This window comes from Camelus bactrianus, chromosome X (assembly GCF_048773025.1).
Source record: "Camelus bactrianus isolate YW-2024 breed Bactrian camel chromosome X, ASM4877302v1, whole genome shotgun sequence".
NCBI lineage: Eukaryota > Metazoa > Chordata > Mammalia > Artiodactyla > Camelidae > Camelus > Camelus bactrianus.
In genome coordinates this window covers 56,596,291-56,608,145 of record NC_133575.1, presented here as the reverse complement: position 1 = coordinate 56,608,145, position 11,855 = coordinate 56,596,291, and positions in this window count along the sequence as shown.

The window sequence follows — 11,855 nt, the reverse complement described above, 5'->3', positions numbered from 1 at the left end:
TACCACTTCTTCTTTATCCAGTCCATCTGTTGATGGACATTTAGGCTGTTTCCATATCTTGGCTATTGTAAATAGTGCTGCTATGAACATTGGGGTACACATGTCTTTTTGAATACAGTTCCTTCTGGATACATGCCCAGGAGCAGGATGACTGGGTCATGTGGTAAGTCTATTCCTAGTCTTTTGAGGAATCTCCATAATGTTTTCCACAGTGGATGCAACAAGCTGCATTCTAACAGTGTAGGAGGGTTCTCTTTTCTCTACAGCCTCTCCAGCATTTATCTTTTGTTGATTTTTGAACGATGGCCATTCTGACTGGTGAGAGGTGATGCCTCATTGAAGTTTTGATTTGTATTTCTCTGATAATTAGTGATATTGAGCATTTTTTCATTTGCCTATTGATCATTCCTACGTTTTCAATGGAGAATTGCTTGTTTAGGACTTCTGCCCATTTTTGGATTAGGTTATTTGTTTTTTTCTAATTAAATTGTATGAGCTGCTTATATATTCTGGAGATCAAGCTTTCGTCAGTTTCACCTTTTGAGAAGTTTTCTCCCATTCCATAGGTTGTTCTGTTTTGCTTGTGGTTTCCTTTGCTGTGCATAAGTTTATACATTTAATTAGGTCCCATTTGTTTATTCTTGCTTTTATTTCTATTTCTTAGGTAGATTGCCCTCAGGGAATGTTGTTGAGATGTATGTGAGATAATGTTTTGCCTATTTTTTTTTCTAGGAGGTTTCCTGTATCTTGTCTTATGTTTAAGTCTGTATTTGATCCATTTTGAGCTTATTTTTGTGTATGGTGTGAGGAAGTGTTCTAGCTTCATTGATTTACATGCTGCTGTCCAGTTTTCCCAACACCATTTGCTGAAGAGACTGTCTTTAGTCTATTGTATGTTCTGCCTACTTTGTTAAAGATTAATTGACCAAAAGTTTGTGGATTCTTTTCTGGACTCTCTCTTCTATTCCATTGTTCCGTATGTCTGTTTTTGTATCAGTACCATGCTCTTTTGATTACTGTAGGTCTGTAGTATTGTCTGATGACTGGGATGGTTATTCCTCCAGCCTCTTTCTTTTTCTTCAGTAATGCTTTGGCAATTCTAGGTCTTTTGTGGTTCCATATATATTGTATTATGATTTGTTCTAGTTCTGTGAAATATGTCCTTGGTAATTTGATAGGGATTGCATTAAATCTGTAGATTGCCTTGTGCAGTGTGACCATTTTAACAATATTGATTCTTCCAATCCAGGAGCATGGGATATCTTTCCATTTTTAAAGGCTTCTTCAATTTATTCAATCAATATTTTGTAGTTCTCCATGTATAAGTCTTTCATCTCTTTGTTTAGATTTATTCCTAGGTGTTTTATTACTTTGGGTGCTATTTTAAAAGAGATTGTTTCTGTACATTCTTTTCCTGTTGATTCATTGTTAGTGTAAAGAAATGTAACTGGTTTTTGAATGTTAATCTTGTAACCTGCTACCTTGCTGAATTCTTCGATTAGTTTTAGTAGTTTTTCTGTGGATCTTTTAGGGTTTTCTATATATAATATCATGTCATGTGCATATAATGACAAGTTTAACTCTTATTTTCTGAATTGGACCCCTTTAATTCTTTTCTTTTGCTTAATTGCTGTGGCTAGGACTTCCAAGACTATGTTGAATAGGATTGGTGAGAGTGGACAGCCTTGTCTTGTCTGAAATTTTGTTGAGAATATTTTCAGTTTCTCACCACTGAATATTATGCCAGCTGTAGGTTTGTCATAAATAGCTTTTATTATGTTGAGATGTGTTCCCTTTTAACCACTTTGGTGACATATTTATCATAAATGGATGTTGAATTTTGTGAAATGCTTTTTCTATATCTATTGAGGTGGTCATGTGATTTTTACCCTTTTTCTTGATGATGTGATGCATTACACTGACTGTTTTGCGTATGTTGAACCATCCTTGTGTCCCTGGTGTGACTCAACTTGATCTTGGTGTATAGCATTTTTTATGTGCTGTTGGATTCTATTGGTTAATATTTTGGTAAGGATTTTTGTATATATTTTCATCAGTGATATTGGTCTGTAATTCTCTTTTTTGGTAGTGTCTTTTTCCTGGTTTTGGTATCAGGTTGATGGTGGCTTCATAGAATGAGTTTGGGAGTATTCACTCTTTTTCAATCTTCTGGAATAGTTTGAGAAGGACTAGTATGAGTTCTTCTCTGTATGTTTAGTAGACATCCCCAGTGACACCATCCATTCTTGGACTTTTATTTGTAGGGAGGTTTTTATTGCTAGTTCAATTTCATTTCTAGTGATCATTTTTTTAAGTGGTCAGTTTCCTCTTGATTCATTCTTGGTAGACTGTATGTTTCCAAAAACTTGTCCATTTCTTCTAGGTTATCCATTTTGTTTCCATATCATTGTTCATAGTATTCTCGTAAGATATTTTGTATTTCTGTGGTATTGGTTGTAATTTCTCCATTTTCTTTTCTTATTTTGCTTATTTGTGCTCTCTATTTTCTTCTTTGTGAGCTTGGCCAGAGATTTGTCAATTTTGCTTATCTTTCAAGAAACCAGCTCTTGACTCGATTGACTTCTCCTATTTTTTTAACTTTTTTTATTGAGTTATAGTCAGTTTACAATGTTGTGTCAATTTTCATTGTAGAGCACAATTTTTCAGTTATTCATGATCATACATATATTCATTGTCACATTCTTTTTTTAAATTTTTTTGAGTTATCATATTTTTACAATATTTTGTCAAATTCCAGTGTAGAGCACAATTTTTCAGTTATACATGAACATACATATATTCACTGTCACATTGTTTTTTTGCTGTGAGGAACCACAAGATCTTCTATGTATTTCCCCTGTGCTATACAGTATAATCTTGCTTATCTATTCTACATATGTCTATCAGTATCTACAAACTTCAAACTCCCAGTCTGTCCCTTCCCACCGCCCTCTCCCTTAGCAACCACAAGTTTGTATTCTATGTCTGTGAGTCAATTTCTGTTTTGTATTTATGCTTTGTTTGTTTGTTTGTTTGTTTGTTTTTTAGATTCCACGTATAAGCGATCTCATATGGTATTTTTCTTTCTCTTTCTGGCTTACTTCACTTAGAATGACATTCTCCAGGAGCATCCATGATGCTGCAAGTGGCGTTATGTTGTTGGTTTTTATGGCTGAGTAGTATTCCATTGTATAAATGTATCACCACTTCTTTATCTAGTCATCTGTTGATGGATGTTTAGACTGTTTCCTTGTCTTGGCTATTGTAAATAATGCTGCTATGAACATTGGGGTGCAGAAGTCATCCTGAAGTAGGATTCCTTCTGGATATATGCCCAGGAGCGGGATTCCTGGGTCATATGGTAAGTGTATTCCTAGTCTTTTGAGGAATCTCCATACTGTTTTCCATAGTGGCTGCACCAAACTGCATTCCCACCAGCAGTGAAGGAGGGTTCCCTTTTCTCCACAGCCTCTCCAAAATTTGTCATTTGTGGGTGTTTGACTGATGGCCATTCTGACTGGTGTGAAGTGATACCTCATTGTCATTTTGATTTGCATTTCTCTAATAATTAGTGATATTGAGCATTTTTTCATGTGGCTATTGATCATTTGTATGTCTTCCTTGGAGAATTGCCTGTTTAGGTCTTCTGCCCATTTTTGGATTGGTTTATTTTGTTATTAAGTTGTATGAGCTGTTAATATATTCTGGAAATTAAGGCTTTGTCAGTCACATCATTTGCAAACATTTTCTCCCATTCCGTAGGTTGTCATTTTGTTTTATTTATCACATCTTTTGCTGTTCATATGCTTATGATCTTATTTAGGTCCCATTTGTTTATTTTTTCTCTTATTTCCATTGCCTGGTTAGACTGCTCTAGGACAATGTTGCTAAGATTTATGTCAGAGAATATTTTGCCTATGTTATCTTTTAGGAGATTTATCATATCTTGTCTTAAATTCATGTCTGTAAGCCATTTTGAGTATATTTTTGTGTATGTACTGTGGCACTGTTCTAACTTTGGTTATTCACCTGCTGCTATCCAGTTTTCCCAACACCAAATGCTGAAGAGCCTGTCTTTTCTCCATTGTATATTCTTGCCACCTTTGTTGAAGACTAATTGACTGTAGGTTTGTCGATTTATTTCTAGGCTCTCTATTCTGTTCCATTGATCCATATATCTGTATTTATGCCAATACCACACTATTTTGATTACTGTAGCTGTGTAATATTGTCTGAAGTCTGGGAGGTTTGTTCCTCCAGCTTCATTCTTTTTCTTCAATATTGCTTTGGCAATTATGTGTCATATAAATCTTAGGATCACTTATTCCAGTACTGTAAAAAAATGTCTTGGATAATTTGATAGGGATCACATTAAATCTTTAGATTGCCTTGGGCAGTATTGCCGTTTTAACGGTATTGATTCTTCCAATCCAAGTACATAGGATATTTTTCCATTTCTTTAAGTCTTCTTTAATTTCCTTAATCAGTGTTTTGTAGTGCTCCATGCATAAATCTTTCACCAACTTAGTCAGATTTCTTCCGAACTATTTTATTATTTTGTTTGCAATTTTAAAAGGTATTGTTTCTTTACTTTCTCTTCCTGTTGGTTCATTGTTAGTGTAAAGAATGCAACTGATTTTTGCAAATTACTCTTGTATCCTGAGACCTTGCCAAATTCTTTTATTACCTCTAGTAGTTTTCTTTTGTGTGTGTGTGTGTGTATGTGTGTGTGTGTAGCTTTTAGGGGTTTCTATATTTTGTATCATGTTGTCTGATAATACTGACAATTTTAGCCCTTCTTTTCCAAGTTGAATCTCTTTTATTCTTTTTCTTGCCTGATTGTTGTGTCTAAGACTTCCAAGACTATGTTGAATAGAATTGGTGAGTGTGGGCAGCCTTGTCTTGTTCCAAGTTTTAGTGGGGAGATTTTCAGTTTTTCACCATTGACTATTATGTTGACTGTACATTTGTCATAAATAGCTTTTATTATGTTGAGATATGTTCCCTCTATACCCACTTTGGTAAGGGTTTTTATTATAAATGGGTGTTGAATTTTATCAAATGTTTTTCCTGTACCTAGTGAGATGGTCTTGTGGATTTTGTACTTTTTTTTTGTCAATGTGATATATGACATTAATTGATTTGCATATGTTGAACCATCCTAGTGGACACAACATATGCAAATATGTCCCTGTAGTTTTCTTTTCTGGTAGTGTTTTTGTCTGATTTTATTGTTAGGGTGATCATGGATTCATTGAATGAGTTTGGGAATATCCGTTTCTTTCTAGTCTTTTGAAAGAGTTTGAGAAAGACTGGTATGATTTCTTCTTATGTTTGGTAGAATTCCCCAGTGAAGCCATCTGTTCCTGGACTTTTGTTTTTAGGGAGGTTTTTTATTGCTAATTCTATTTCATTTCTAGTTTTTGGTCTGTTCAAGTGGTTTATTTCTTTTTGAATTATTCTTGGTAGAGTGTGTTTCCAGAAACTTGTCCATTTATTTTCGGTTATCCAGTTTTTTTCTATATAGTTGTTCATAGTTTTCTCATATTATATTTTGTATTTCTCTGGTATTGGTTGTAGTTTCTCCACTTTCCTTTCATATTTTGTTTATTTCTCTTCTCTCTCTTTTCTTCTTGGTGACCCTGACCAGAGATTTGTCAATTTTGTTTACTCTTTTTAAAAAAAAAAACCCAGCTCTTGGTTTCATTGATTTTTTCTATTTTTTTAAACCTCTATTTTACTCATTTCCTCCCTCATCTTTATTATTTCTTTCCTTCTGCTGACTTTTGGTTTTGTTTCCTCTTCTTTTTCTAATTCTTTTTGCTGGTAGGTTAGCTTGTTTATTTTAGATTGTTTCTTTCTTTTGAGGAAGACCTGTATCACTGTGAACTTCCCTTTTATGACTGCTTTTGCTACATTGCATAGATTTTGTGTGGTTGTGTTTTCATTGTTGATTGTCTCAAAGTATTTTTAAATTTTTCTTTGATATCATCATTGACTCATTGTTTTTTTTTGGTACCATGCTGTTTAGTCTCCATGGTCTCGTTTTTTCCCTTCCTTCGTTTTTCTGTGGTTGATTTCTAGTTTTAAGGCATAGCAGTCAGAAAAGAAGCTTCAAATAATTTTTGTTCACTTTTTTAATTTTTAAATTGAACTTTCAATTTTATTTTTATTTTTTTCACTTTTTTATTGATTTATAATCATTTTACAATGTTGTGCAAATTCCAGTGAAGAGCACAATTTTTCAGTTACACATGAACATACATACATTCATTGTCACATCTGTTTCTCTGTGAGCTACCATAAGATCTTGTATATATTTCCCTGTGCTATACAGTATAATCTTGCTTATCTATTGTACAATTTGGAAATCCCAGTCTATCTCTTCCCATGCCCCGCCCCCTTGGCAACCACAAGTTTGTATTCTATGTCTGTGAGTCTATTTCTGTTTTGTATTTATGCTTTGTTTGTTTGTTTTAGATTCCACATATGAGCAATTTCATATGGTACTTTTCTTTCTCTTTTTGGTTTACTTCACTTAGAATGACATTCTCCAGGAGCTTCCGTGTTGCTACAAATGGTGTTATGTTGTCGGTTTTTATGGCTGAGTGGTATTCCATTGTATAAATGTATCACCACTTCTTTATCCAGTCATCAGTTGATGGACATTTAGCCTGTTTCAATGTCTTGACTATTGTAAATAATGCTGCTGTGAATATTGGGGTGCAGAAGTCATCCTGAAGTAGGGTTCCTTCTGGATATATGCCCAGGAGCGGGGTTCCTGGGTCACATGGTAAATCTATTGAGGAATCTCCATACTGTTTTTCACAGTGGCTGCACCAAACTGCATTCCCACCAGCAGTGAAGGAGTATTCCCTTTTCTCCACAGCCTCTCCAGCATTTGTCATTTGTGGGTGTTTGAATGATGGCCTTTCTGACTGGTGTGAGGTGATACCTCATTGTAGTTTTGATTTGCATTTCTCTGATAATTAGTGATATTGATCATTTTTTCATGTGGATATTGAACATTTGTATGTCTTTTTTGGAGAATTGCCTGTTTAGGTCTTCTGTGCATTTTTGGATTGGGTTGTTTGTTTTTTCCTTATTAAGTTGTATGAGCTGCTTATACATTCTGCAGATCAAGCCTTTGTCGGTTTCATTTGCAAAAATTTTTTCCCCTTCTGTAGGTTGTCTTTTTGTTTTACTTATGGTTTCCTGTGCTGTGCAGAAGCTTGTAATTTTCATTAGGTCCCATTTGTTTATTCTTGCTTTTATTTCTATTGCTTGGGTAGACTGTTCTAGGAAATATTTTTGAGATGTATGTCAGATAATGTTTTGCCTATACTTTCCTCTAGGAGGTTTATTGTATCTTGTCTATTTTTGTAGTTGTTTTATTTCTTATTTGTTCATTTATTCTTCCTTTTGTGTTTTGGTAATTTTCCTTTGTATTATCTTGGATTTTATTTAGTTTTTGTGACTCATTTGTAAGTTTTTGGTTTGTGGTTACCCTTTTTTGTAAGTCTATTAACCCATTACTATAACTGTTTGTATTAAACAGACAGTAATATAATCTCAAACTGATCATACTGCAAACAAAAATTTTAAAAAAGAAAGAAAAATATATCTTCTTGCTCCCCTCTCCCACTCTTAATGATTTAGATGTCTTATTTTACAATTTTCTGTTTATTCTACTTGTAATTCATGATAGTTATCACCTTTCCAGTTATGAGTTTCTCATTTTTGTAGCATCCTGCTTCTTTTCTTTTTAGAGTAGACCTGTCAGTATTTTTTTTTAGCATAGGTTTAGTGTTGCTAAACTCTTATTAGTTTTTGCTTGTGCGTGAATTTCTTTATTTCTCCTTCTATTCTAAAGGATAACCTTGCTGAATAAAGTACCCTAGACTGCATCTTTTTTTTTCATTCAGGATTTTGAATATATCTGGCCTTCTTGCCTGTAGTGTTTGTGTAGAGAAATCAGCTGAGAGCCTTATAGAGGTTCCCTTGCAACTCACTCTTTGTTTTTCTCTTGCTACCTTTAGGATCATTTCTTTATCTTTTACTCTGACCATGTTGATTATAATACATCTTGGTTTGGGTGTGTTTGGGTTTTACCTGTTTGGGACCCTCTGAGCCTCCTGTACTCGGATATCTGATTCCTTCTTTAGGTTTGGAAAGTTTTCAGTCATGATTTCTTCAAATACCTTTTCAAACCCATTTGTTCCTTCTTCCCCTTCTGAAACCCCTATTATGCGTAGTTTGGCATCCTTTATATTTTCCCATATGTCCCTTATATTCTTTTCATTTTTTTCATTTGTTTTACTCTCAGCTGTTCTGATTGGGTGCTTTCTGTTGTCCTGTCTTCTAGGTCACTTATTCATTCCTCTGCATTATCTACCCTGCTTTGTGTACCCTTTAGGTCAGCTCTCATCTCAGCAAATGAGTTTACCAGTTCTACTTTGGTCTTCTTTATAGTTTAAATTTCATTTTTGACATATTTTATACCTCTAAACTCTATATCTTTTAGTTCTTTCATTACGTTGATCACTGCAATTTTGAAATTAATCTAGTAGGCCATCAATGTCTATTTCATTGATCATTCTTTCAGGGGATTTCTCTTGCTTTTTATTTTGGGAGTGATTTCTCTACTTCTTCATATTGATGATCTTTCTCTGGTACTGTGGCTTATGGAGTAATAGTTATTTATTGTGGTTCTTAAGAATTTTATTTAGTTATCTATCTAATGCTTATGCAGTAATAAAACAAAAAAGAGGGAGGATTTTAAAAGAAGGAAGAAAAAAGGTTTGAAAACAGTGCATAATCAGTAATAGAAGAACAAATTGAAGCAGATTAGTAATTGAGTTGGGACGTCTTTTAGAAATCTTAAAAGAGAAAAGATCAGAAAAACATTATTTGAAACCTGTGTATAATTAATAAGAATAAATCTTTAAGAAAAGATAAAACAAGAGAGTATTTTAAAAGAAGGGAGAAAAAGGTTTGAAAATGGTGTATATTCAATAATAGAAGAGTTAGTTGAAGCAGAATAAGGTACCAAGGGCAGAAAGATCCTATCTGCCTCAGGCTGTAAACAAATTAAGTCCTGTGTAGGAGTTTGGGGAGCCCCTGGTACAGATTCAGGTCTCGGACCCACCCCCACATAGGCACTGCGCACAGGAGAATATGGCAGCTGTGGCTTCGCCCTTCCTGTCTTCTCCAGAGAAGAGCTAGTAATGCTGCTGAGTGTCTAAGGTGACAAAGGCTATGGCACCCCTCCCCCTGAGCAAACCAGCAGTGTTGCTTTGCATTTTTATTTTTGTAATTTATGGGGGACCCAGGTTGTTCTGCTCTGTGTCCCCTCCCAGCCATGGCATGCAGCACACTGCAGGACCCTGGGAGTGCCTCAGTGCAGCTGGTGCACTCCTCTGCCCTGCTTGGGTAGCATGTCTCATCCCCCTGATGCCAGCTCACATCTCAGGCTGGGTGTCACAGGGACATTTTGTGCCCATTTAATGTAGTTCTGTCAGTAAAGGTTGCTCTGTATAGACCCGAGCCTCAGAGGCTCCCCTTCCATCCTGTTGACCTCTCCGTTGGAGAGGGGGAGATTCAGTGAATGAGTGCTATTCCTCCTTTGCCACTCCCTCCCTGTGGGACCGGTCCCACACTGTTTTGCTTTTTCTTCTTTCTTTTTTCCTTTTCTCCTACCAGATTCATGGCATCTTTGTCTTCTGAAGAGGGTGATGTTCTTTTGGAGTTTAGCAGGCTCTCTGGTTGGCTGGGCGGGTCTGTGGATGTGAGTTTTGGTGTATTTGTGGGAGAGGGTGAGCTACAAGCATCCTTCTATTCTTCCATGTTGGCCCTGACCCCTAAAAAGAACTTTTCTTATTCGTACTTTATGGACTAGTTTTAGTAGAGAAAGACTATCATTAGTCAGGTTGGATAGCAATTCTGGGGGTCTCCCAGTTTCTGTGGATGCACCTTCTCCACTTTGATTATTCCTTCTTGAGTAAAAAAAGTCTAACATTTTTGCCTTTTCTTCATTGTGCAATTCTGGGCCAGTTATTGAGAGCCTATTGTTTACTTTTCAAAAAGTTATGTACTTTCTGCCAATCCAACAGAGTTGAGCTAGTTGTCTTCTTCTGCTGATTTATGAACTTTGGAGTCTTATGTGTTGTCTGTAGTGGAAAATGCAGGACACTGGTTATGGGATGAGTTTAGTCTGTGAAGTGGGTAGTATAAATTGTTTCACTTTGTTGAGTTCTGTGCACTGTTTGCTATGTCCTTGGCCCCTTTTCCTGCTCCTAGCTGCCAACAGACAATCCAACCAGGTGTGTCCCCTCGGTGTTCTGAGTGGAGCAAGAAATATGTGTGTCTCTTGGTCAAAGTTGTGCATAGCTTTGAAGCCAGGAATTCACTACTTTTTCACTTTCCCTCATGGGGAATGTTGCAGCCTGAGTGGGTCTCTCTTGGAACTGAGCTGTGCCTCCTTAAGGTACAAATGATGTAGATAAAGTGTAACAGTTTCCCCTACCCTCTTCAATAAATGTATCCTCAGAATCTTATGATAATCAGTGGTGTGCTGCAACCTCTGCAGTGGACTCTCAGCTCCTACAAAGGTACTCTTATCCATGTATGATTGTCAAAACTGGTTTTTCTCTGGGTGAAATGAGCGCCAAAGCCCCCAATTCTGTCAATTTGCTAATATTGCTCCTGGGTCAGCTCTTCAAATGCTAGTTTGACAGCTATGTAAATAACTCAAAATTGTTGTGAAAAGAAACATTAAAGATATTTAAGTGCTTCATTAGGAAAAATTCGCTTAATTCAAAGAAAGCATTAATGGAAAAATAGAGGAACAAAAAGACATTTGAATATATAAAAGAAATAGTGAATTAGCAGATTAAATGCAACTGTGTCAATATTAATATATAATGTGAATAGGTTAAACAATGCCTATTAAGAGACAGATATTGTCAACTTTGATTTGTGAAAAAGTATTCAAATATGTGTGATTTATTACAGTCAGTTTATGTTCAAAAATACAAAGTGATTGAAAGTATAAGGATGAAAAATATACATCATGAAATTCACAATAACAAGAAAGCTGGAGTAGCTATACTAATGTCAGATGAAACAGATATTAAAATGTTATCAGAGTTAAAGTGTAACATTATGTAATGATAAAAAGTCAGTTCATCAGAAAGACATAAAATTAATCAACATATATGCACCTAAAAACAGCACCAAAATACATGAAAGAAAAACTGACAAATAGAGAGAGAAATAGACAAGTAAACTCTAATATTCAAAACTTTAATATCTGACTTTAAATAACAGATCGAACAATGTGTCAGATGATCAAGAAGGAAATACAAGATTTGAACAAAATTATAAAAACCTATTTAGCCTAACATATCTATAGAACATTACACCTAATAACAGCAGAATATGCATTCTTCTCAAGTATGTATGAAACATTCTGCAACATAGAACAGAAGCTAGTACATAAAATAAACCTGCATACATTTTAAAATGCAGGAATAATACAAAGTATATTTTTCAATAAGTGTGGAAAGAAATTAGATATAAATAATATAAAGAAATTTAAGAAACTCACAAATATGTGGTAATTAATTGATATGCCCCCAAATAAACAATAGATAATAAGAAATCAAAAGGAAAATTAGAAAATACTTTGAGCTTGTTTCTGAGCAAAGACTTGCTGCTTGATGTGCATAAAAACCAATACTATAGCACTGGATATTGATAAAAGAAAGATCTTTATCAATATCAATGGTCAAAATGTTTATATTGAAGTTTAAGGGATTAGTGACAGAAGCTGATTTGCTAGACTCAAATCAGAC